General features: G+C 41.5%; 1 non-coding gene across 1 annotated transcript; it reads left to right on the forward strand.

Annotated features, from left to right (window-relative positions):
- Positions 1-1,763: 1,763 nt before the first annotated feature.
- trnat-ugu lies at positions 1,764-1,836 on the forward strand. Its single transcript has one exon. It is a non-coding gene; the product is annotated as a tRNA-Thr (tRNA).
- Positions 1,837-22,135: the final 20,299 nt, after the last annotated feature.

The following is a 22,135-nucleotide window of genomic DNA, read 5'->3' on the forward strand; positions in this document are numbered from 1 at the left end:
CTGCAGCCATATTCTGGAGGAGAAGAGAGAACGGAGATGGACTCTGCATATTCATGACCTACCCAGTTAAAGCCAGTCAAGGCACCAGCTCAGGAAACTCAGCATGGCACACCCATATGGACTCAATGAACCCACAAGTACAACTGACTTTTTCTCTGTTGAAGTATTTACAGATATTACCATCCTCTGTAAACTGGAGGTTAGAGGGCATACCGCCCACATGAGTCAGATGAGGAGATCATGCAGTCTCTATTGCACTCCACACTGCCCTTTCCCACCTGGACAGAAGGAACACCTATATGAGAATGCTATTCATTGACTACAGCTCAGCGTTCAACACCATAGTGCCCTCAAGGCTCATCAATAAGCTAAGGACCCTGGGACTAAACACCTCCCTCTGCAACTGGATCCTGGACTACCTGATGGACCACCCTCAGGTGGTGAGGGTAGGTAACAACACATCCGCCACGCTGGTCCTCAACACAGCTGACCCTTAGGAGTGCGTGCTCAGCTCCCTCCTGTACTCCCTGTTCACTCATGACTGCACGGCCAGGCACGACTCCAACACCATCATTCAATTTGCAGATGACACAAAGGTGGTAGGCCTGATCACCGACAACGACGAGACAGCCTATAGTGAGGAGGTCAGAGACATGGCTGTGAGGTGCCAGGACAACAACCTCTCCCTCAACGTGATCAAGACAAAGGAGATTGTGGACTACAGGAAAAAGAGGACCAAGCACACCCCCATTCTCATCGACGGAGCTGTAGTGGAGCAGGTTGAGAGCTTCAAATTCCTTGGTGTCCACATCACCAACAAACTAACATGGTCGAAGCACACCACAACAGTCGTGAAGAGGCCACGACAAAACCTTTTCCCCCCAGGAGACTGAAAAGATTTGGCATGGGTCCTCAGATCCTCAAAAGGTTCTACAGCTGCACCATTGAGTGCATCCTGACCGGTTGCATCACTGCCTGGTATGGCAACTGCTCGGCCTCCGACCACAAGGCACTACAGAGGGTAGTGTGAACGGCCCAGTACATCACTGGGGCCAAGCTTCCTGCCATCCAGGACCTCTATAGCAGGCGGTGTTCTGAGGAAGGCCTTGAAAATTGTCAAAGACTCCAGCCACCCTAGTCATATAGACTGTTCTCTCTGCTACCACACGGCAAGCGGTACCAGGGCGCCAAATTTAGGTCCAAGAGGCTTCTAAACAGCTTCTTCCCCCAAACCATAAGGCTCCTGAACATCTAGTCAAATGGCTACCCAGACTATTTGAAATCCCACCCTCCACACCACTGCCGCTCTCTGTTGTCATCTCTGCATAGGCACTTTAATTAACTCTACCTACATGTACATACTACCTCAACTAACCAGAGCCCCCACACATGTTAAATATAAGTTGATGTTAAATATAAGGTGATATTAAATATAAGGTGTTAAATATTAGGTGATATTAAGTATAAGGTGTTAAGTATAAGGTGATGTTAAATATAAGTTGATGTTAAATATAAGTTGGTGTTAAATATAAGGTGTTAAATATAAGGTGTTAAATATAAGGTGTTAAATATAAGGTGTTAAATATAAGGTGTTAAATATAAGGTGATGTTAAATATAAGGTGTTAAATATAAGGTGATGTTAAATATAAGGTGTTAAATATAAGGTGTTAAATATAAGGTGATGTTAAATATAAGGTGATATTAAATATAAGTTGATATTAAATATAAGGTGATGTTAAATATAAGTTGATGTTAAATATAAGGTGATGTAGCTCAGTTGGTAGAGCATGGCGCTTGTAACGCCAGGGTAGTGGGTTCGATTCCCGGGACCACCCATACATAGAATGTATGCACACATGACTGTAAGTCGCTTTGGATAAAAGCGTATTCTAAATGGCATATTATTATTATTATTATTACATTGACTCTGTACCAGCAACCCCCTGTATATATTGTTACTTTTTACTGCTCCTTTAATCACTTGTTACTTTAATCTCTTATTCTTATCTGTATTTTTTGAAACTGCATTGTCGGTTTGGGGCTCGTAAGTAAACATTTCACTGTAAGGTCTACACGTCTTGTACTCGGCGCATGTGACTAATACAATTTGATTTGTTGCTGTGTAGCTCACTGAGCCAGTGTGGATACTGGGAGGAAACTGTGTGATGATATACAGTATAATAAAGGGGAATGATAACAAGGTGTTGAAGAGCACTGCAGGAGGAGGAGTGAGAGTAGATCTGTGTGAGGACTGGCGTCTCTCCTTATCTCTCTCGCTCTCGCTCTTTCGCACAGATGATGCAGCACCATTGAAACGTGCAGATATCTGCAGCCAGTGGGGGTAAAGTACTCAAGTAAAAAATAATTGTAAGTACTACTTATGTCGTTTTTTGGGGTATCAGTACTTAATTTGACTATTTATTTTTTTGACTACTTCTATTTTTACTTCACTACATTTCTAAAGAAAATAATGTACTTTTTACTCCATAAATTTTCCCTGACACACAAAAGTACTCGTTACATTTTGAATGCTTAGCAGGGAATGAAAATGGTCCAATTCACACACTTATCAATTGAACATCCCTGGTCATATCTACTGTACTGCCTCTGATCTGGTGGACTCACTAAACACAAATGCTTCGTATGGGTTGGAGTGTGCCCCTGGCTATCCCCCCCAAAATTATAATAACGAAAATTGTACCGCCTGGTTTGCTTAATATAAGGAATTCCAAATGATTTACACTTTCACTTTTTTTTTATTTTAGCAATTACATTTACTCTTGAAACTTACGTTTATTTAAAACCAAATATTGTCAGACTTTTAGTAGTATTATGCCGGGTGACATTTTCTATTAAGGTATCTGTCCCGGTACTGCTGCTCATTCCGTTCACCAGCTCCGGAGGTCTATGTCACCGGCCTTCTAGGCATCACTGAACTGGATCATTACCACCAACCCCGGATTGTCTTGTCTCATTATGCACACCTGGTTCCCATTCCCCCTGATTAGTATGTGTATATATGTGCCCTCTGTTCCCCAATATCCTTGTCGATTATTGTCCCATGTCCATTGGTCTTGTGAGTACCTGTGCTCTATTGTATCGGCTTTCGTACTACGTGTTATTGTGCACTTGTTTACACCTCGCTCTTTTGTTTGGGTCACATCCCTGTGTTATATATGTACATGTTTTTTGGGGGGCTTCGTCCCCGTCGTTTTCATGACATACTTTATTTTGTGTGGAGAAATCAAATCCCCTATTACGTATTCCTGTCATTATACAGCTCGACAGTATCTTTACTCTTACTCAAGTATGACAACTGGGTACTTTTTCCATCACTGTCTGCAGCTAATTATGTGTCCACTGACAGATACTGTATGAGCAACAAAAAGTCAAGTGGAATTAAGCTGCCAGCCCACACAAAAAAATACTACAGTTTACTATAGAATATTACAGTACTTACTATAGAATTCCGTAGTATGCTGTAGAATATTATAGTAAATACTACAGTAATGTCCGCAAAACCCTACAGTTCGCACTATAGTTCAATCGAGTACAGGATTAACTGAATGACAACAAAGACAAAATGGAATATGGAATTTTATTGAATAGTTTGGGGTATGGCCTCGTGTAAGAGGAATGCTCCTCGGAGCCAGATGCTGATGACAGGTCTCCCGCTGGGAAAACGAGGTTCCAATGATGGGCCTTGAGGTTATTATAGCTGGTGGTGGTGGGGAGATGGATGGTTGTCGACAACTGTTGCTGAAAAACAGCAAGTGAGAGAACATGGGTAAATTGACATATAAAGACTCCCCTATATTTATGCCACTTGATTGAAATAAAGGGAAGGGATTATTGCACGAGTGAGCCCATAGGTTAATCAGCAAGCGTGGTGGAATTGCCTTAGTGTGCCATGCTCATAGGCTAAAGTTAATAAGTGAATGACATTCTGCATGCTTGCTAAAGTTAAAGAGGCTCCCATCACCCTTATCTCAATTTGTGTCACGCATAAGTGAGAAACCTACATGCTTATATGCCAAGTATAGACCATATATTGTGTTCCCTACAGGTTATAAAAAGTGCAGTAGCTCTGAACTGCCTGCCTGCCTGCCTGCCTGCCTGCCTGCCTGCCTGCCTGCCTGCCTGCCTGCCTGCCTGCCTGCCTGCCTGCCTGCCTGCCTGCCTGCCTGCCTGCCTGCCTGCCTGCCTGCCTGCCTGCCTGCAGGTTATGGAAAATGGTTATAGAAAATAGTATTTCTCCAGTAGGTTTCCTGAAGGAGAAAGACCCACAATTTAATGTGAAAGTTCATTGAAAAATGTTTTGTGAATACTACAGTAATGTCCTCAAAAGCACTACAGTAAAGTATTCTAAAACACTACAGTAATTACTATAGTATATACTACAGTCATGTCAGCATAAACACTACAGTAAACTATTCTAAAACACTACAGCAATTACTATAGTATATACTTCAGTCATGTCAGCATAAACACTACAGTAAACTATTCTAAAACACCACAGTGAATACTATAGTATATACTACAGTCATGTCAGCATAAACACTACAGTAAACTATTCTAAAACACCACAGTGAATACTATAGTATATACTACAGTCATGTCAGCATAAACACTACAGTAAACTATTCTAAAACACCACAGTGAATACTATAGTATATACTACAGTCATGTCAGCATAAACACTACAGTAAACTATTCTAAAACACCACAGTGAATACTATAGTTTTTACAGTGCCAGTCAAAGGTTCGGACACACCTACTCATTCAATGGACTTTCTTTATTTTTACTATTTTCTACATTGTAGAATAATAGTAAAGACATAAATACTATGAAATAACACATTGAATCATGTAGTAACCAACAAAACTGTTAAACAAATTTGAGGTTCTTCAAAGTCGCCACCCTTTGCCTTGATGACAGCTTTGCACACTCTTGTCTTCACCTGGAATGCTTTTCCAACAGTCTTGCTGAGAACTTCTTGGCTGCTTATCCTTCACTTTGAGGTTCAACTCATCCCATCTCAATTGGGTTGAGGTCAGGTGATTGTGGAGCCCAGGTCATCTGATGCAGCACAACATCATTCTCCTTCTTGGTCAAATAGCCCTTACACCGGCTGGAGGTGTGTTGGGTCCCACTAAGTCCAAAGTCCCACTAAGTGGCATATCACTGCAGAATGCTATGGTAACCATGCTGGTTACGTGTGCCTTGAATTCTAAATAAATCACTTACAGTGTCACCAGCAAAACACCCCCACACCATCACACCTCCTCCATGTTTCACGGTGAGAACCACACATCCGTTAACCTACTCTGCATCTCACAAAGACACAGCGGTTGGAGCCAAAAATCTCAAATTTGGACTCATCAGACTGATCTAATATTCATTGCTCGAGTTTCTTGGCCCAACCAAGTCTCTTCTTCTCATTGGTGTCCTTTAGTAGTAGTTTCTTTGCAGCAATTCGACCATGAAAGCCTGATTCATGCAGTCTCCTCTGTTTTGGTTACTACATGATTCCATATGTGTTATTTCATAGTCTTGATGTCTTCACTATTATTCTACAATGTAGAAAGTAGTAAAAATAAAGAAATACCATTGAATGATTAGGTGTGTCCAAACTTTTGAACGGTACTGTATATTATAGTATACTATAGTATTTTTTCATGTGGGAGCTCAGTGAGCCTATGGATCCTTTCCATTCCTCTCCCCTCTGTTCTCTTCTCCTCTCCTATCTGTTCTCCTCTCTTCTCCAAAACTCCCCCCTCCCCAAAGTCATCCAAGGGGTACAACAGGGCTTGTGTCAGCTTGTAAAACCTGTCTCACTAAAGTATACAACTATATTAACGTAAATAACAGAGTCAGAATACATCCCTACATACAATATGAGTGATTTACACTTTTATGCTGTGTTGATCCAGTACACTGTTGCTATGGTGATTGGAAGAGGTGGCCAGTCCACTGGCAAGTTGTGCAAAGCTCTGTCTGATGCGTGAAAGGAAGTGATTTACTGGTCGGACTACACATAGTGGTAATTGGGCTCGCCAATAGTTTAATGAGGTACCGTAGCTAGAAAGATGTCTTACCAAAAATAGGGGCACTTCTATGTCAGGCAATATTTGATATCATTACTCTTAAGCAGAGCATATGGTGAATTTTCATTACAAGGAAAATGTGGCTGAAGATACATGTTAATTGGTGCTAAAAGTTGGCTTAAAGATCACTGAATGAACAGTTACTAACGTTGATCATACCATTTCATTCCCAATGTTCCTAATTCCCAAACATTCCTAATGTTTCCTTGAACCTTAACGGAATATCTTTCGACAGTTTGCTTAATTTACAACAGTTTGTTCAAGGTGAAAATGTTTCTTGTGTCCTTGTAACAAAAATGTTGGGGTGGAAGTCTTGAAGAAGGGGTTTCCACAAATGTTGTTTGTCTAAGAAATGTGATTACGGTAAATGTGCCTACGGTAAATGTGATTACGTTAAATGGGCCTACGGTAAATGTGCCTACGGTAAATGTGCCTACGGTAAATGTGATTACGGTAAATGTGCCTACGGTAAATGTGCCTACAGTAAATGTGATTACGGTAAATGTGATTATGGTAAATGTGCCTACGGTAAATGTGCCTACAAGACATTTGACTGTAGAGCAGAACAAAGTCAATATACTTAGTCAACTGCATCAAGTAAATGACCTTGCTCTGTTTGTATACTGTGCATGATACTCTATACCAGGCGGTGTAAGAGAAAGGCCCTGAAAAATGTTCAAAGACTCTAGCCACCCAAATCATAGACCGTTCTCTCTGCTACCGCATGACAAGCGGTACCAATGCACCATGTCTGGAACCAACAGGACCCTGAACAGCTTCTACCCCCAAGCCATAAGACTGCTAAATAGTTAACAAAGTAGCTACCGGAGTATCTGCACTGACCCTTTTATGCATTCATTATTTTGACTCGCCACATATGCTGCTGCTACTGTTTATTATCTATCCTATTGCATTGTCACTTCACCCTTAACTGTATGTACATATTTACCTCAGTTACCTCGTACCCCTGCACATCGACTTGGTACTGGAACCCTGTGTATATAGACAAGTTATCATTACTCATTGGGTTTATTTCTTGAGGTTTAAAAAAAAAATTATCTCTGCATTGTTGTTTACAAAGCCTGTGACTTCTTGTGTATGATATTTTCCCTGAGGCCAAGGAAACTCACTGCTCTAAAGTACTACTTTAAGGGACAGGGAGTAGCCAGGGTGAGGAGGGAGCCCTTTTTTACCCCATTTTCTCCCCAATTGGTAGTTACAGTCTTGTCTCATCGCTGCAACTCCCATACGGACTTGGGAGAGGTGAAGGTTGAGAGCCGCACCAATGTGTCAGAGGAAACACTGTGCACCTGGCAACCGTGTCAGTGTGCACTGCGCTCGCCACAGGAGTCGCTAGTGCCCGATGGGACAAGGACATCCCTGCCGGCCAGGGAGAGCAATTGTGCGCCGGCTGCAACATAGCCTGGACTAGAACCCAGAACCTCTAGCTAGCACTGCGATATACTGCCTTAGACTACTGCGCCACTCGGGAGGCCATTGAGGGACCCTTTTTTAATGACAAGATGGAGCTCCATCAAGTGCATCAACGCAATGCAGGCTATATTTAGACTGAATGCAATTCCAGAAAGCTTCTGTTCATCTTGAGGGAAGACTATGAAGAAACTTATTGAATCATTTATCAGCGTTGTGGATCTATCTCTCTTCAATCATCACTGACGCCACCCTCTACAATACTATCACCTTCAGATGAAAGCAATGACCAACAGAATATCAATCTGAAGTCAATGTGTCTGTATAGTCATAAGAAGTGTAAGATATTACACTTTTGATTAACACATCAATAGAACTCTCTTTGCAATTCCTTGAATCCTTAGCCAAAGGAAAAGAGAGACTTGAAAACCAGAACTGATGATGAGAGTGCTGTGGGGAGGTCAAAGGTGAAACTTTGAGATGGTGCTGGAATAAAGTCTGCAACAGGTGAAAACCCACACACAGTTCTCTGTTCTTAACAAAAATCTTCAAATGTATTGCATTTCATAATCGAAGAGTAAATGATCCAACAACTGAGTAATGCTCACATAGGCTATGTCTTTGGCCATATTGAACATATACTGAATTGAAAACTCCCCTTTGCCCATTCCTTTGTCATGAAAAAGAATGGGGAAATCAGTCAAGCTATTCCATGGGACGAGTGAATGTAGGCCATAGTGACCTAGATGACATAGGACCTAATTTCATCTGATAGGCTTTATCAAGCTTTATCCACTTCCAGTTCCTAGTGTCATGACGTTAGCCTCTTTGGGTATAGCAAGCCCATCCCCCTCTCCCTGCCTCCCCCTTTCCTCCTTCAACTAGGTTGCTGTGGTCAGAGAGACGTCGTAACACAGAACTTGAGGTACGAACAAATTTCATGTTCCGGACAAAGTATAAAAGATCGGTGAAGAATCCAGCTACGAACTGGTCCGTTTGTTACAACTTGGGAAGCTCATGGGAGACGGTGTGGCCACATTACCATAACACTGTTTATATAATAGCCTCAGATATGAGGTTTACATCTAATTGATGTATAAGATGAATGAGTGAGTATGATACTGTTCGTATAATTGTGTAATATGATTTTGGACTGTTTAATGAAGAAAAATACAATTCCCTTTTGATTTTAACTAAATCAGAGGACCGCCCCTGAGCCCAGTTAGGGTCAGACATCCTGGGACAGCCCTCTTAGGCCCTTCCGAATAAAACCCCCACTCGGGTTTTCGATCAGCAGACCGAGCTTACCTCAATTACGAGATGGCTAAAGGTTGCAGACCATGTTTTTCTCCATTAGGAGGACAAAAGTTGTAGACCATTGCTGAATCTTTTAACCATGCCATGTGGTTAAACTCTTAGACTATCAATACCGACAGAATAAGAACAAGTCTTTGATATTAATTACTAGTCTGCAGCTGGGAATTCGGTACCATTGAACGCGAAGAATGACAACCGCCGAAACCATCCCCTCTAACCCAAACCGAGAGAGAGGGAGAGAGACGGACAATTCTACAAAAGAAACAAACTTTTCACCAGCGATCAAGACGACACACTGAGCGTAAATATATATATATATTGATTGATTGCAATTGTTCCCGAATGAGTGAGCGTTCATGTGTAAAGGATTAGCATTTCAATTGTTATAATTATTAACTCTGTAGTGACTTCTTAGTCGATTCCCACTTCCCCTTTTGTCTAACAAGCCGCCATGCCAGTTTAGCCCACTAGGGCACATTCTCCTATCATTTCGTGTAACCACATTTACCTTGTTTGTTTATGCATTTCTGTGAATTACTTAGTAAGTAATAAATAAATGATTTAAGACAATTGATGTATGGATGACTCATAGTGAAAACTGGGTTCATGCAGATAACCAACAATTTACGACGTTTGGAATGAGACTAACGTGAGGTAAAGTAAATAATTAATTAATTCGAAGACTAATTGATCAGATACACTATCTGAAAAGTTCTTTTAGGAAATGATAACTTTGTAATCTGAATATATTTCCTTGGTGCCCTGACTTCCCAGTAATTACGGTTACATGATTAATCAGTCTAATTGCGTAATAACTCATTACAGAGAATCTTTGATAAAAACTATCAGTCTTCAGTTAATGATAGTGAAGACACGACACCAGGCTTAATCCAAACCAGACATGTCTCACAGCCATATCCTCCTTCTTCCCCTGCAGATCCCAGCTGAAACGTGACATGTCACAAAAAGTAGCAGTACCCGGCCTTAATGCTCAGCATCAGCAGTACACATCAGATTCCCCCACTGTGGCAATATGTTCCCTATTCAATGTCATGTTTGCCATTACTTTATTAATCTCTGTAGAGGTATTGTGGGGAACAACCCCCGAATTGAAGAGAGTGAAAAAGCATTTATTATACATAAGTCATATATTTAGTCATACCCTAATTCTTGTCATCTATCTCATGGTCAAGACAGGTCCTGCTGAATTGTTTTTTAAATTGATTTAACGAAGCAAGTCAGTTAGGAACAAATCTTTATTTACAATGATGGCCTACCCCGGCCAAACCCTCCCCTAACCCGGGCCAATTCTGCGAAGGCCTATGGAACTACCGATCCCGGCCAGTTGTGATACAGCCCAGGATCAAACCAGGGTCTGTAGTGACACCTATAGCACTGCGATGCAGTGCCTTAGACTGCTGCGCCACTCGGGAGGATAAAAGTAATGGCTAGCAGACATTCTACTTGTTTGTCCCAAATGTGTCCTCTTACAGTTACCCACATGAAAAAATACTAGTGTATACTATGGTAGAATAATATAGTATTATTCACTGTAGTGTTTTTCCGGAAGTTACTGTTGTTTTCCCTGTAGTGTTACAGTGAATATTGTAGTATTTACTGCAGTATACTGTAGTAGTTACTAGAGGATAAATACTGTTGTAAAAAAATAGTAGAATATATTGCAGTAATTACTGTAGTGTTTTTGCAGACTGTAGCATACTGCAGTATTTACTGTAGTGTTTTGGGGGATATTACTGAGTATATACTAAAGTTATTTTGTTTTATTAAATGTAGGTAGGTAGGACTGGGTTCTGAACAAAGAGTTCAGCACTTCTGTTCTTTTCTATAACCATAAAGAACACAATATATGGTCTATACTTGGCATGTAGGTTTCTCACTTATGGGTGGCACAAATTGGGATAAGGGGGAGGGGAATGGGCAGGGTTAAGTATATGCAAATTGTATACTGTTGTATTTACTACAGTTTAAAAGCGTACTTGTATTTGCGGACTGTAGTATTTTTGACATTTCAGTAGTATTGACTTGTATTTTTTTGTGGATAATACTGTAGCATTTACTATAGCATTCTGCAGTATACTACACAATTCTATACTAAGTACGACACATGATCGAGGGATACTACAGTGTGTAGTATAGTATTCTACAGTACACTACTGTTTACGACAGAATTCTATAGTAAGTACTGTAATATTCCATAGACAATTGTAGTATATTTTATGTGGATAGTTCCACCATGATTTCCACAATAAGACAACAACTCAACTTTTACTCCAAATGTTATACAGTACACAATGACAACAAGTAGCCGCATGGGCTTTTACTAGAAAGTTTAATACTTTTGCTTCATTGTCTAAGTTATGTAACTGGTGATGGCGAGATGCCAAGGCCTAGAATGAATAATGATGACACACATACACCCACTCAATGACAAACTGTGATTTTAATGAGGGTTGGAAAATTAAAATTGAAAAGGAAGTCTATAAAAACGGTCTATATCTCCTCCTCATACTTTGTATTGTTACAGTATATGCTTGATTGTTTTCAACAAACCCTCTCTGTTCTCTCTCTTTCTCCAGATAGCAGATAACCAGATGTTAGGCTATGGATCCTTCTTCTTCTTGGCTAGTTGCCAGGTCCACTGGCTCTCCAATGACTTTGAAAAGGAAAACCATTCAGGGATGTGACCTTCGGCAGGAGAAACATCAAATCCTCCAAGGCATGAATATCATCCCTCAGAATAACTGGAGACAAATTCAGATACTTCCAAGGAATTACATCAAAATGATCAAAGCTTGTATAGTCCAAGTGGAAACTAAGGACATCTGCATGGAACATCAATTTATAGTCAATATACTGGACCAAACAATGTATTGCTTGAAAAGTGAGTATGAGATATGTCTGATTGTCTATTATCTATGCAATGGCTATTTTCTGTCAGACCAAAGTATTCTGTTTGTGGGCTGAGTCTGAAAGAAGTTTAGAAAAACTGTGCTTGATAGCTTGAAATGACAAATTAACAGTTATTTTACCTGAGACACCTGCCATTTTGTTGTATTATAACAGTAGGAGAGTAGCTGAACTTACGAATCATGAGCTTCCAAAATAATGGAGGCAATGTAAAGGCAAGGGGACAAACAATATAACTTGTCTGGAGGAAGGTCATGAATCAACTGAGAGGGTAAGTATAAGGCAGTCAGATGAGATTGCTGTGCTATCCTCAAAAATATATATTTCTTCATGGTGAGGATAAATGCATGAACATCAGATATGATCGCATCCAGAGCAATGAGAGAGATAACTGATGGCTCTTCATTTATTCCAGTGGTTAAATGGAAAGGCTTGGTGCTGAGAGGGTATATTTTACACTGAGCAACCAAATTTCTCTCAGCCAGAGGCCATAACTCCACTCCATACTCAGTGCCGTAGACTGCTGTGCCACTCGGGATGCCCAAAAATGTTGTTTCTAAGGAAACACAGGGCTCTATTTTAACAAACCTAACTAACACAATTGTAAATCTTAGAGCTGGCGGCATTATAGGTTCGGGGGTGTCTAAAATATTTTTCACAACTGGAATATGGGCGCAGTAGCGGTGCAAAGGGGCTGAGTTTTGATGAATAAACAAGTTGTGGGTATGTCGAGGATTGGCCCATCACTGGCCAATCAGAACATGTTCCATGGCTAAATATGTGTTTGCTTCAAGTTGTCTATTTATGGTCTTTTATGTATTTAGCTTGTCATCAACTCCAATTCGAATGTTAGTCTGTTATCGCCTAGTTCATTAAATAGCCAACCGCATATTTTCTAAATATGTTGAACATGTTTGCAGTCCACATTGTTCTAATTGAATTGACTTCAATATGTAAATACATACTTAAACATGGGCTATAGCATTCACACTGATATAGCGGCTAGGCCTACTGTAAATTGCAGTCTGGACTAACCTCGTCAATAAGCAAGATTAAATTCCCTAGGCTACTGATAAGGCCTAAAAAGACAGTATATCAATCTAATCAAATGCTAATAAAAATGAAACAACAACTTGTTTGAAATAATCTGTCTAAATGCAGATACCGGCATCATAATTGCTCCCCGTGGTCCTATAATACAGACAAGGCAACTTAAAGTATGGACGGGTTTACGCACATCCAAACTTTTCACAGGAGCTGGATAAAGATCCAATATGATAAGAAAGGGGAAATGTCCACTCACCATTATACTGCTCACAAATGGAATGTTTTATAAACATCATGGAACCATCTCCAGAAATATCAGATGAAATTGCATTGCGTTCGAGCAATGTACATTATCACCATAAACCCATGGATGGTGAATCAAAGGAAATTAAAAACCATCTGTTGTTTAAACCAACAACAATATTTCTAAATGGGATCGCTTCTCTCTTTCCATAGGCCGAAATGTCTTTACACATATCATTCGCACATCTATACAAAATACTAGGCTCCTGTCAATTGTATCATTGCCTATGTACGGGGCAGAAAAAAGAAACACCTGGCATTTATGGTATTATAAGGAGGACTGAATAGTTTGGAGGAGTTTGTCTTTGGTAATCAGACAAGGGCCACTCTGAAATGGGAATGGATAGCCTATGCACAAGCGAAGTGCAGGTATGTGAATTGTGAATAAAAATGTAAAAGCACTCTCAGTAGATCATTTAAAACCCCTTTATGTATAGGCTACTTTTTGCTAATGGCCAGGATAAAACAAGGCACCTATGCGACTCTACTAAACTAGCCTTGAAGAAGGTTAAGGGGAGGGTGTGATATGGTAAGCTTGGTTTTTAATCTAATCAAACGAAATGATGGGAAACCAATCTTGTTTATGTTTCTACTCAGTGGACTTCATTTATACGTCAAATTCTGATTTAAATTACATTGATTTGTCAACTAACGTGAAATCAACAACAAATGTCACCATGTCATTGGATTTAGGTTAAAAATTGGATTAAAAAACGACTAAATTCCCTTATGTTGATTCATTTTTGCAAATCCAATCAGTTTTCCATGTTGATTCTGTCACGCCCTGACCTTAGTATTCTTTGTTTTCTTTATTGTTTTGGTTAGGTCAGGGTGTGACATGGGTGATGTATGTGTTTTTTCGACTGTCTAGGGGTTTTGTAGGTTTATGGTGTCGTTCACTATCTAGGTGTTTCTGTATGTCTATGGTTGCCTAGATTGGTTCTCAATTAGAGGTAGCTGTTTATCGTTGTCTCTAATTGGGAACCATATTTAGGCAGCCATCTTCTTTGGGTATTTTGTGAGTTATTGTCTATGTCTAGTTGCCTGTGGCAGCAGCAGAGGCATCAGCAGCAGAGGCATCAGCAGCAGAGGCATCAGCAGCAGAGGCATCAGCAGCAGCAGCAGCATTATTATTATTATTATAGCTTCACGTTTGTTGTTTTGTATAGTTTGTTAAGTGTTCTTCATTAAAGTATGTATTAATCTTATGCTGCGCCTTGGTCTCCTCTGTACAATGAACGTGACAGAATAACCCACCATAAAAGGACCAAGCAGCGTGATAAGGAGGAACAGCGCTTTGTGGAATCGAGGACTCGGGATGAAATACTGGACGGTAAAACAACCTGGACCTGGGAGGAGGTAATGGCAGGGGACAAGACCCTGCCATGGAAGCAGGTGGAGAGGGCACAGGAGGAACGGCGACAGTATATGGGTACAAGGATAGCATGGGAGCCAGAGAGGCAGCCCCAAAACATTTTTTGGGGGGAGCACACGAGGAGTTTGGCTAAGTCAGGTAGGAGACCTGAGCCAACTCCTCATGCTTACCGTGGCGGGCGTCGTACTGGTCAGGCACTGTGTTATGCGGTGGAGAGCACGGTGTCCCCAGTATGCGTGCTTAGCCCGGTTCTCTACATCCCAGCTCCCCGCATCTGCCGGGCTAGGGTGAGGATCCATCCAGGGAAGATGGTGCCAGCCCTGCTCTCCAGACAGCCAGTGCGTTTCCTTGGGCCAGGATATCCTGCGCCGGCGTTGCGCACTGTGTCACCCGAATGTCTGCACAGACCAGTATGTCCTGTGCCTGCGCCCCGCACTTGCCGAGCTAGAGCTATCATCCAGCCAGGACGGGTGGTGCAGGCCATTAGCTCGAGACCTCCAGTGCGTCTTCACGGTCCGGTCTATCCAGTACCACCAGTGCCAACACCACGCACCAGACCTCCAGTACGCCTCCACAGCCCAGTACATCCTGTTCCTCCTCCCCGCACTCACCCTGGGGTGCATGTCTCCAGCCCGGTACCCCCACCACGCACCAGGCCACCAGTGCGCCTCCAGGGTCCAGTACTTCCTGTTCATGCTCCTCGCACTCGCCCTGAGGTGCGTGTCCCCAGCCCGGTACCACCAGTGCCGGCACCACGCACCAGGTCTATAGTGCGCCTCGGCAGTCCAGTATGCCCTGTTCCTCCTCCTCGCCCTGAGGTGCGTGTCCTCGGCCCAGTACCGGCACCACGCATCAGGCTTACAGTGCGCCTCCCCAGTCCAGAGCGTCCGGCAACAGTACCCAGTCCAGAGCGTCGGGCAACAGTACCCAGTCCAGAGCGTCCGGCAACAGTACCCAGTCCAGAGCGTCCGGCAACAGTACCCAGTCCAGAGCGTCCGGCAACAGTACCCAGTCCGGAGCGTCCGGCAACAGAACCCAGTCCAGAGCATCCGGCAACAGAACCCAGTCCAGAGCGTCCGGCAACAGTACCCAGTCCAGAGCGTCCGGCAACAGTCTACAGTCCGGAACCTACCGATCCGCCAGAGTCTCCCTCCAGTCCGGGTCCACCACTCACTCCAGACTCGACCATCAGTCCAGTGGTGTCCTTTAGTCCATGGTCGGCGGTGAGGGTTCCCGCTCCAGAGACATTAAGGAAGGATGAAGTGGAGCGGGGTCCACGTCCTGTGCCAGAACCGCAACCTCGGAGTCATGCCCACCCACACCCTCCCATATAGGTTTAGGTGTGCGGCCGGGAGTCCACATCTTTGGGCGGGGGGGGTACTGTCACGCCCTGACTTTAGTATCCTTTGTTTTCTTTATTGTTTTGGTTAGGTCAGAGTGTGACATTGGTGATGTATGTGTTTATGTACTGTCTAGGGGTTTTGTAGGTTTATGGGGTCATTTACTATCTAGGTGTTTGTTTGTCTATGGTTGCCTAGATTGATTCTCAATTAGAGGCAGCTGTTTATCATTGTCTCTTATTGGGAACCATATTTAGGCAGCCATCTTCTTTGGGTATTTTGTGGGTTATTGTCTGTTTAGTTGCCTATGTCTGCACTAGTATTATTATAGCTTCATGTTTGGTTTGTTTTGTATAGTTTAAGTGTTCTTCATCTTGGTCTCCTCCGTACAACATCACATTGAGTTTTTGTTGTTGAAATAACGTGCAAACCACATTGATTCAACCAGTTTTTGACCAGTGGGTAAATACGAGATTCACGACACAAAAGGCACATCTCTCCTTCCATGCCATTATCAACTGTGTAACTAAAACTAAGAACTGCTTATTGTGTGTCTTAACTTCCAATTAGCGCTGCATGAAATTGTCACTTTTCCTCTTGTTTTTAAGGACACACCTCAAATATTGCCACCCCTCCCACCTCAGCACAAGAAAGCTGATGTTAGACAGGTGTATTGCCGAACCTGGCGGTAGCGCTGGAAAGGGCCAGCGCGCCAGGTTTTGCATGACGTAATTGCAAGCTAATGTGCCTTCGACAATTGCGCCTCCTTAGCGCCAGCAGAAAATAAAGCCAACAATGAAAATAGCCTTACAATTTCACGACACAATCAGAATGATTATGCTGTTTTTATGCTTGTTACCTATATAAGGAACAAGAAGTGTGCAGTAATAATGCCTAAAGCCAAACCATTCAAGCCATGGTACTCATTATTGACAAGGCAGTAATGGAATAGCATTTAGCATTACATAAATAACCTGATTAATGTATTTCAGATCATACTAATTGGAATATACAGAGCTCAACAGGCTATCCTAATACTGTACACTCCTTAGGACACTAATGGAAAAAGATCATATCCAGGCTGCATCACATCTGGCCGTGATTGGGAGTCTCATAGGGCGGCACACAAATGGCCAAGCGTCGTCCGGGTTTGACCGGGGTAGGCCATCCATTGTAAGTAATCATTTGTTCTTTAACTGACTAGTTAAATAAAGGTTAAATAAATACAAATAAAAAATATCAAAACATGTTCAATGTATGAAATGAAGAATGGACATTCATTACTTGGTGAGGTATCAGGTTAATGTTATTGACCTGCACTGCTTGCTTATTGAAGATTGTATTACATTTTACAACTGTTTTTTTTCCACCAGACAATAATTGGCCCTATTTTATTTCACGATTTGTTTGTGCATTAGGGAAAGGTTAATTGGATTTGATTGGAAGTAGCTGGAACTTAACCCAGATTGCTTCTAGTTTGAACAGGCTTTGCAATGTAATTAGGAACGTCATTACAGATTATGCATGGGTAGTACATCCCAAACCTATTTTATTACTGTCTGAATATCTAAAAAAAAGAAAAGTGTTTCTCTGTTTGTCCTTATAATGCTGTGTTCATGTAATGTTGGACACTCAGGACCTCTGAGTTCAAATAAGCATTAGTTATTTGTGTAGAGTTTCCTACTGGTTGATTCTGATTCCTCGCAAGTGGGAAACTCGGAATGCGACACTTCCACCTAAGTTAACAAGTTGGTAATGTCAGAGTTGCCGATATGACGTGAACGTGGCATAAACCTCTACACTACCATGTGCACTGTAGAGTGCCCGGCATGTGGGACATTTCACTTCGCTATCCCCAGCATAATGCCTTTTTCACGTCAAGTCAGAAAACTCAGAAATGTCCGACTTGCTTACCTAGGCGGAGGAGTCGGATTGTGAGGTTCCCACTTGAGAGGGATCAGAATAAACCAATAGGAAGCTCTAGTCTACGCAAATAACTTCCGTTATATTTAACTTGGAGGTCCCAAGAATCCGACATGAAGTGAACGCAGCATTATACACGTGCCATGTTCAACCAGTTAGCAAATCGAACATTTTCAAATTTCCTGGTTCTGACTAGTACGTGAACCCAGCATTAGCACAAAACACAGATTCTAAATGTTTGCAAATGTTTGTTCATGATGCGAGCGATTCCAAACATGAATTGTTATACAAAATTTCACAAGCTATTAGAACTGTTAACATTGTTTAAAGTTAGGCTACTAAGTATAGAGTTGAAGTCAGAAGATTACATACACTTAGGTTGGAGTCATTAAAACTAGTTTTCAACCACTCCACAAATTTATTGTTTACAAACTATAGTTTTGGCAAGCCGGTTAGGACATCTACTTTGTGCATGACACAAGTAATTTTTCCAATAACTGTTAACAGACAGATTATTACACTTATAATTCACTGTATTACAATTCCAGTGGGTCAGAAGTTTACATACACTAAATTCCAGAACATGATGTCATGGCTTTAGAAGCTTCTGATAGGCTAATTGACATCATTTGAGTCAATTGGAGGTGTACCTGTGGATGTATTTCAAGGCCTACCTTCAAACTCAGTGCCTCTTTGCTTGACATCATAGGAAAATCAAAAGAAATCAGCCAAGGCATCAGAAAAAAATTGTAGACCTCCACAAGTCTGGTTCATCCTTGGGAGCAATTTCTAAACACCTAAAGGTACCACGTTCATCTGTACAAGCAATAGTACGCAAGTATAAACACCATGGGGCCACGCAGCCGTCATACCGCTCAGGAAGGAGACGAGTTTCAGATTTCATCTGACTCATAATGATTCGCACCCCCTGACAAGACCGCCTAGGGTCCACTATCTTACACATTGGTACCTGAGAGGCTTTAGTAGCTGACACATTTTCCAAATAAGGGTCCGTTTTTCTAAGGCCTAAAAAGATACCATATCCAGTTCTGTGAGTACCAATAACATAAGTCAAACAACTTGCGTTACCAGATATTGTTTTACTGGTAAAAATTCAATACATTGCCTTTTGATTTCAGCTCTGGCCTGTGAGAGTGGTGTCTCAGCCCAACTGAGCTGGCAAGGACATGGAGAACCCCCTCCCCTCCATAAGAAACAAATAGCTTAGGTCAGCTAGCATAACATATCATTGTCTAGGGTGAAAAATATATTTCTTACAACGGCAAAAAAAGTTAGATCACTTATAGCACAAAAACATTTGATATGATCATTGGTATTCGGCTGAGAGCTTGGGGTGGGTTTTCCAGGGCAAATATTTTGTTCTGGAAGTTTATGAGGCATGAAGGCAAGAAGTCCATCCAGTACAGTTATGTACATGTGCTCTTAAGTCTCAACTGTACTAGTACAAAAGTGCTAGTACTGATAGTCGCGTAGCCTAGTGGTTAGAGCGTTGGACTAGTAACCGGAAGGTTGTGAGTTCAAACCCCCCGAGCTGACAAGGTACAAATCTGTTGTTCTGCCCCTGAAAAGGCAGTTAACCCACTGTTCCCAGGGTGTCATTGAAAATAAGAATATGTTCTTAACTGACTTGCCTGGTTAAATAAAGGTAAAATAAAAAATAAAAAAATAGTTGAGAGCTGCCAAACACAAAATATACACAAAGCGGATGATCTAAGATGACAGACTGCTTTCCAATCAATCCTCACCCTACTGGAATACAGCCTGATGAATTATATTATTTTGTTCCCCTCATATGTAACTCCCTCATTAGTCAGTCCCGTTGACATGTAAGGCATCAGCAGCTTTACACAGCACTGTGAATGGTGTTTTTAGAGTCAGACTGGATGGACTTCAGAAATCATATAATTTGGCATAGTAGGGATGAAGTCAAGTCTGTATCGGCATCCACTCTAATATATGCCTATTCATTGGAGGCACCGCTCGGGGCTCAGAAGCAAAACTGTCTAAGAGCTTGTGATGTTTACATGCAACAATGTAACCTGCAATGTAACCAATGTAAACTGCCCCTTCACGATTGCTGACAACCCTCATATGCAAATAAAGCATTGCTGGAGTTTGTGTTGAAGCTAGTGTAATTCCTTGAAGTTGGGTATCACTGTATCGGCTCAGAATAAATTTTAAATAAACAACTGAGCCAAGACATTCGCTTTACTAAAAACAAGTGTTTACCTGAATAGACGTAATCTGCCTAATTCAGTAGGTGTAGTTTCTCCTCCACAATGCAGATACAGTACAGTAGACTACAGTACTGGACCCGTACAGTAATATGATGTAACGAGCCTTCTGCATAGCGTAGAGAACATGCACATGCATAATCACTTGTTTAAAAAATGACCTACCTTGTTGAGCAGGTCGTAAGATACCTTTTCATAAAACCCTCACAAGGGTAGTATAGCTTACCCTCTGTCAAATCCTCTATTTTACGAATGAATCACGTTCTTAATAAAAAATTCCCAAATGCCTCCTTTCGGGATTGTGACGGTTGGAGTAAATGTAGGTATGTGTTATCGCTACTTCCTCGCATGGTCTTTAGATTTCTTAATAATTTATCTACATATTGAGCTGTGAAATATTTGCTGCGATTGGCACAGTATGCTGCGCTATGGACTTTCAAAGTCAATCACACAGGTTCATTGGCAATTGGAGCTCCCACCCCTATAACGCGGATTGGCTCATTATGTTTGATTGACATTCATTTTTAACGTAACTGCACCGATGTTCACATACTGGAAGCCAGATTGTAAACTCACAGGGTGCAGGTTGTTGCTACAGATGGTTACATTCCATATTTTATTATATTTATCCACGATGTATGCAGACATTTTCTGAGCAATACATATTTTCTAATCACCTCGAATAATTGGAGGGAAATTACGTTTTATGATATTGTAGCGATCCTCGCTATATGAGTCACGTTACAATTCCCATCAAATAAATAATTATATTTGCGCGATGCGTAGGGTGTTTGCCTTTCACCCCAGCGACCACCGGTTCGCTTCCCTGACCTACCGGTCGTTACTATAACTACATAGGCCCTATAGGTGTACATGCAACAATACCTGTTTGTGTTATTACACAATTACATTTATTATGTATATGATTTACAAAACAACAAAAAATATATGGTGTTAGAATAGGCTTATTGTGAGTTTAGCATTGTTGTACATGTGCACCCACACTTGAATTGCACTGTACTTAGATGGGAATTATTACAGTGTTATAATAGCATTGCCAATAATACAATGAAATAGGATAGGCTATTCCAGACCCAACCCAGGTATCCCCATGTGACAGAGCAAAAGTAGCACCCTGTCACATAAACCCATAACATAGTTACTTAAGATAACAAACTCTTTTCATTATCCACAGGCAGGAGAATTCCATTAAGTGTATAGACTTCAACAATCTATAAAGACATTTCTTCTAAATATAATTTTATCTTGCTTGTGAAAAAGGCCATCATAATCACTCCCCTCCAAATCCTCCCACTCCTATGTAATAATCGAAAGGCCCATATCTATGCTGTGAATATGAAGTGGAGGGTGATTGGTCGGAGGCTATCTGACTTCAGAGGTTTTCTGCTTTATTTTACAGTTGCCTAGCAACAGACTGATCTGTAGAAAGTGAAGCAGAGATGTGGGGAAAAAACTGTTAAGAGCTGATGGTCTTTAGTTATCAAGTTGTTGACTCCAGGGCCGTTTGAAATGTTTTTATTTAGTCGGAACAGAATATTTCAAGAACCTCTGTATATTAATTGTTGTTTCTTACTTTTTTTATGTAGCACCTTGAGAGGAGATATGCATTTAATTAAGCTACTCTTTGGATACGTGCTATTCAAAGGCAATACATTATACTACTGTATCATATGCTTGTATTACGCATGCCTCTTCATTCATCACAGCCAAAAACATAGTAAAGCTCTTATTCCAACACAATTTATTGGCCACACTTGAGGCTGAAAAGATTTGTCATCCACCCTCAGATCCTCAAAAAGTTCTATAGCTGCACCATTAAGAGCATTTTGACTGGCTGCATCACCGCTTGGTTTGGCAGCTGCTTGGCATCCAACCACAAGGCGCTACAGAGGGTAGTGCGTGTGGCACAGTACATCACTGGAGCCGAACTCTTTGCTATCCAGGTCCTCTATACCAGGCGGTGTCACAAGAAAGCCCTAAGTCATTGACTGTTCTCTCTGCTACCGCACGGCAAGCAGTACCGATGCACGAGTCTGGAACCAACAGGGCCCTGAACAGCCTCAAGCCATAAGACTGCTAAATAGTT

The sequence above is a fragment of the Oncorhynchus gorbuscha genome, linkage group LG06 (assembly GCF_021184085.1).
Source record: "Oncorhynchus gorbuscha isolate QuinsamMale2020 ecotype Even-year linkage group LG06, OgorEven_v1.0, whole genome shotgun sequence".
Lineage (NCBI taxonomy): Eukaryota > Metazoa > Chordata > Actinopteri > Salmoniformes > Salmonidae > Oncorhynchus > Oncorhynchus gorbuscha.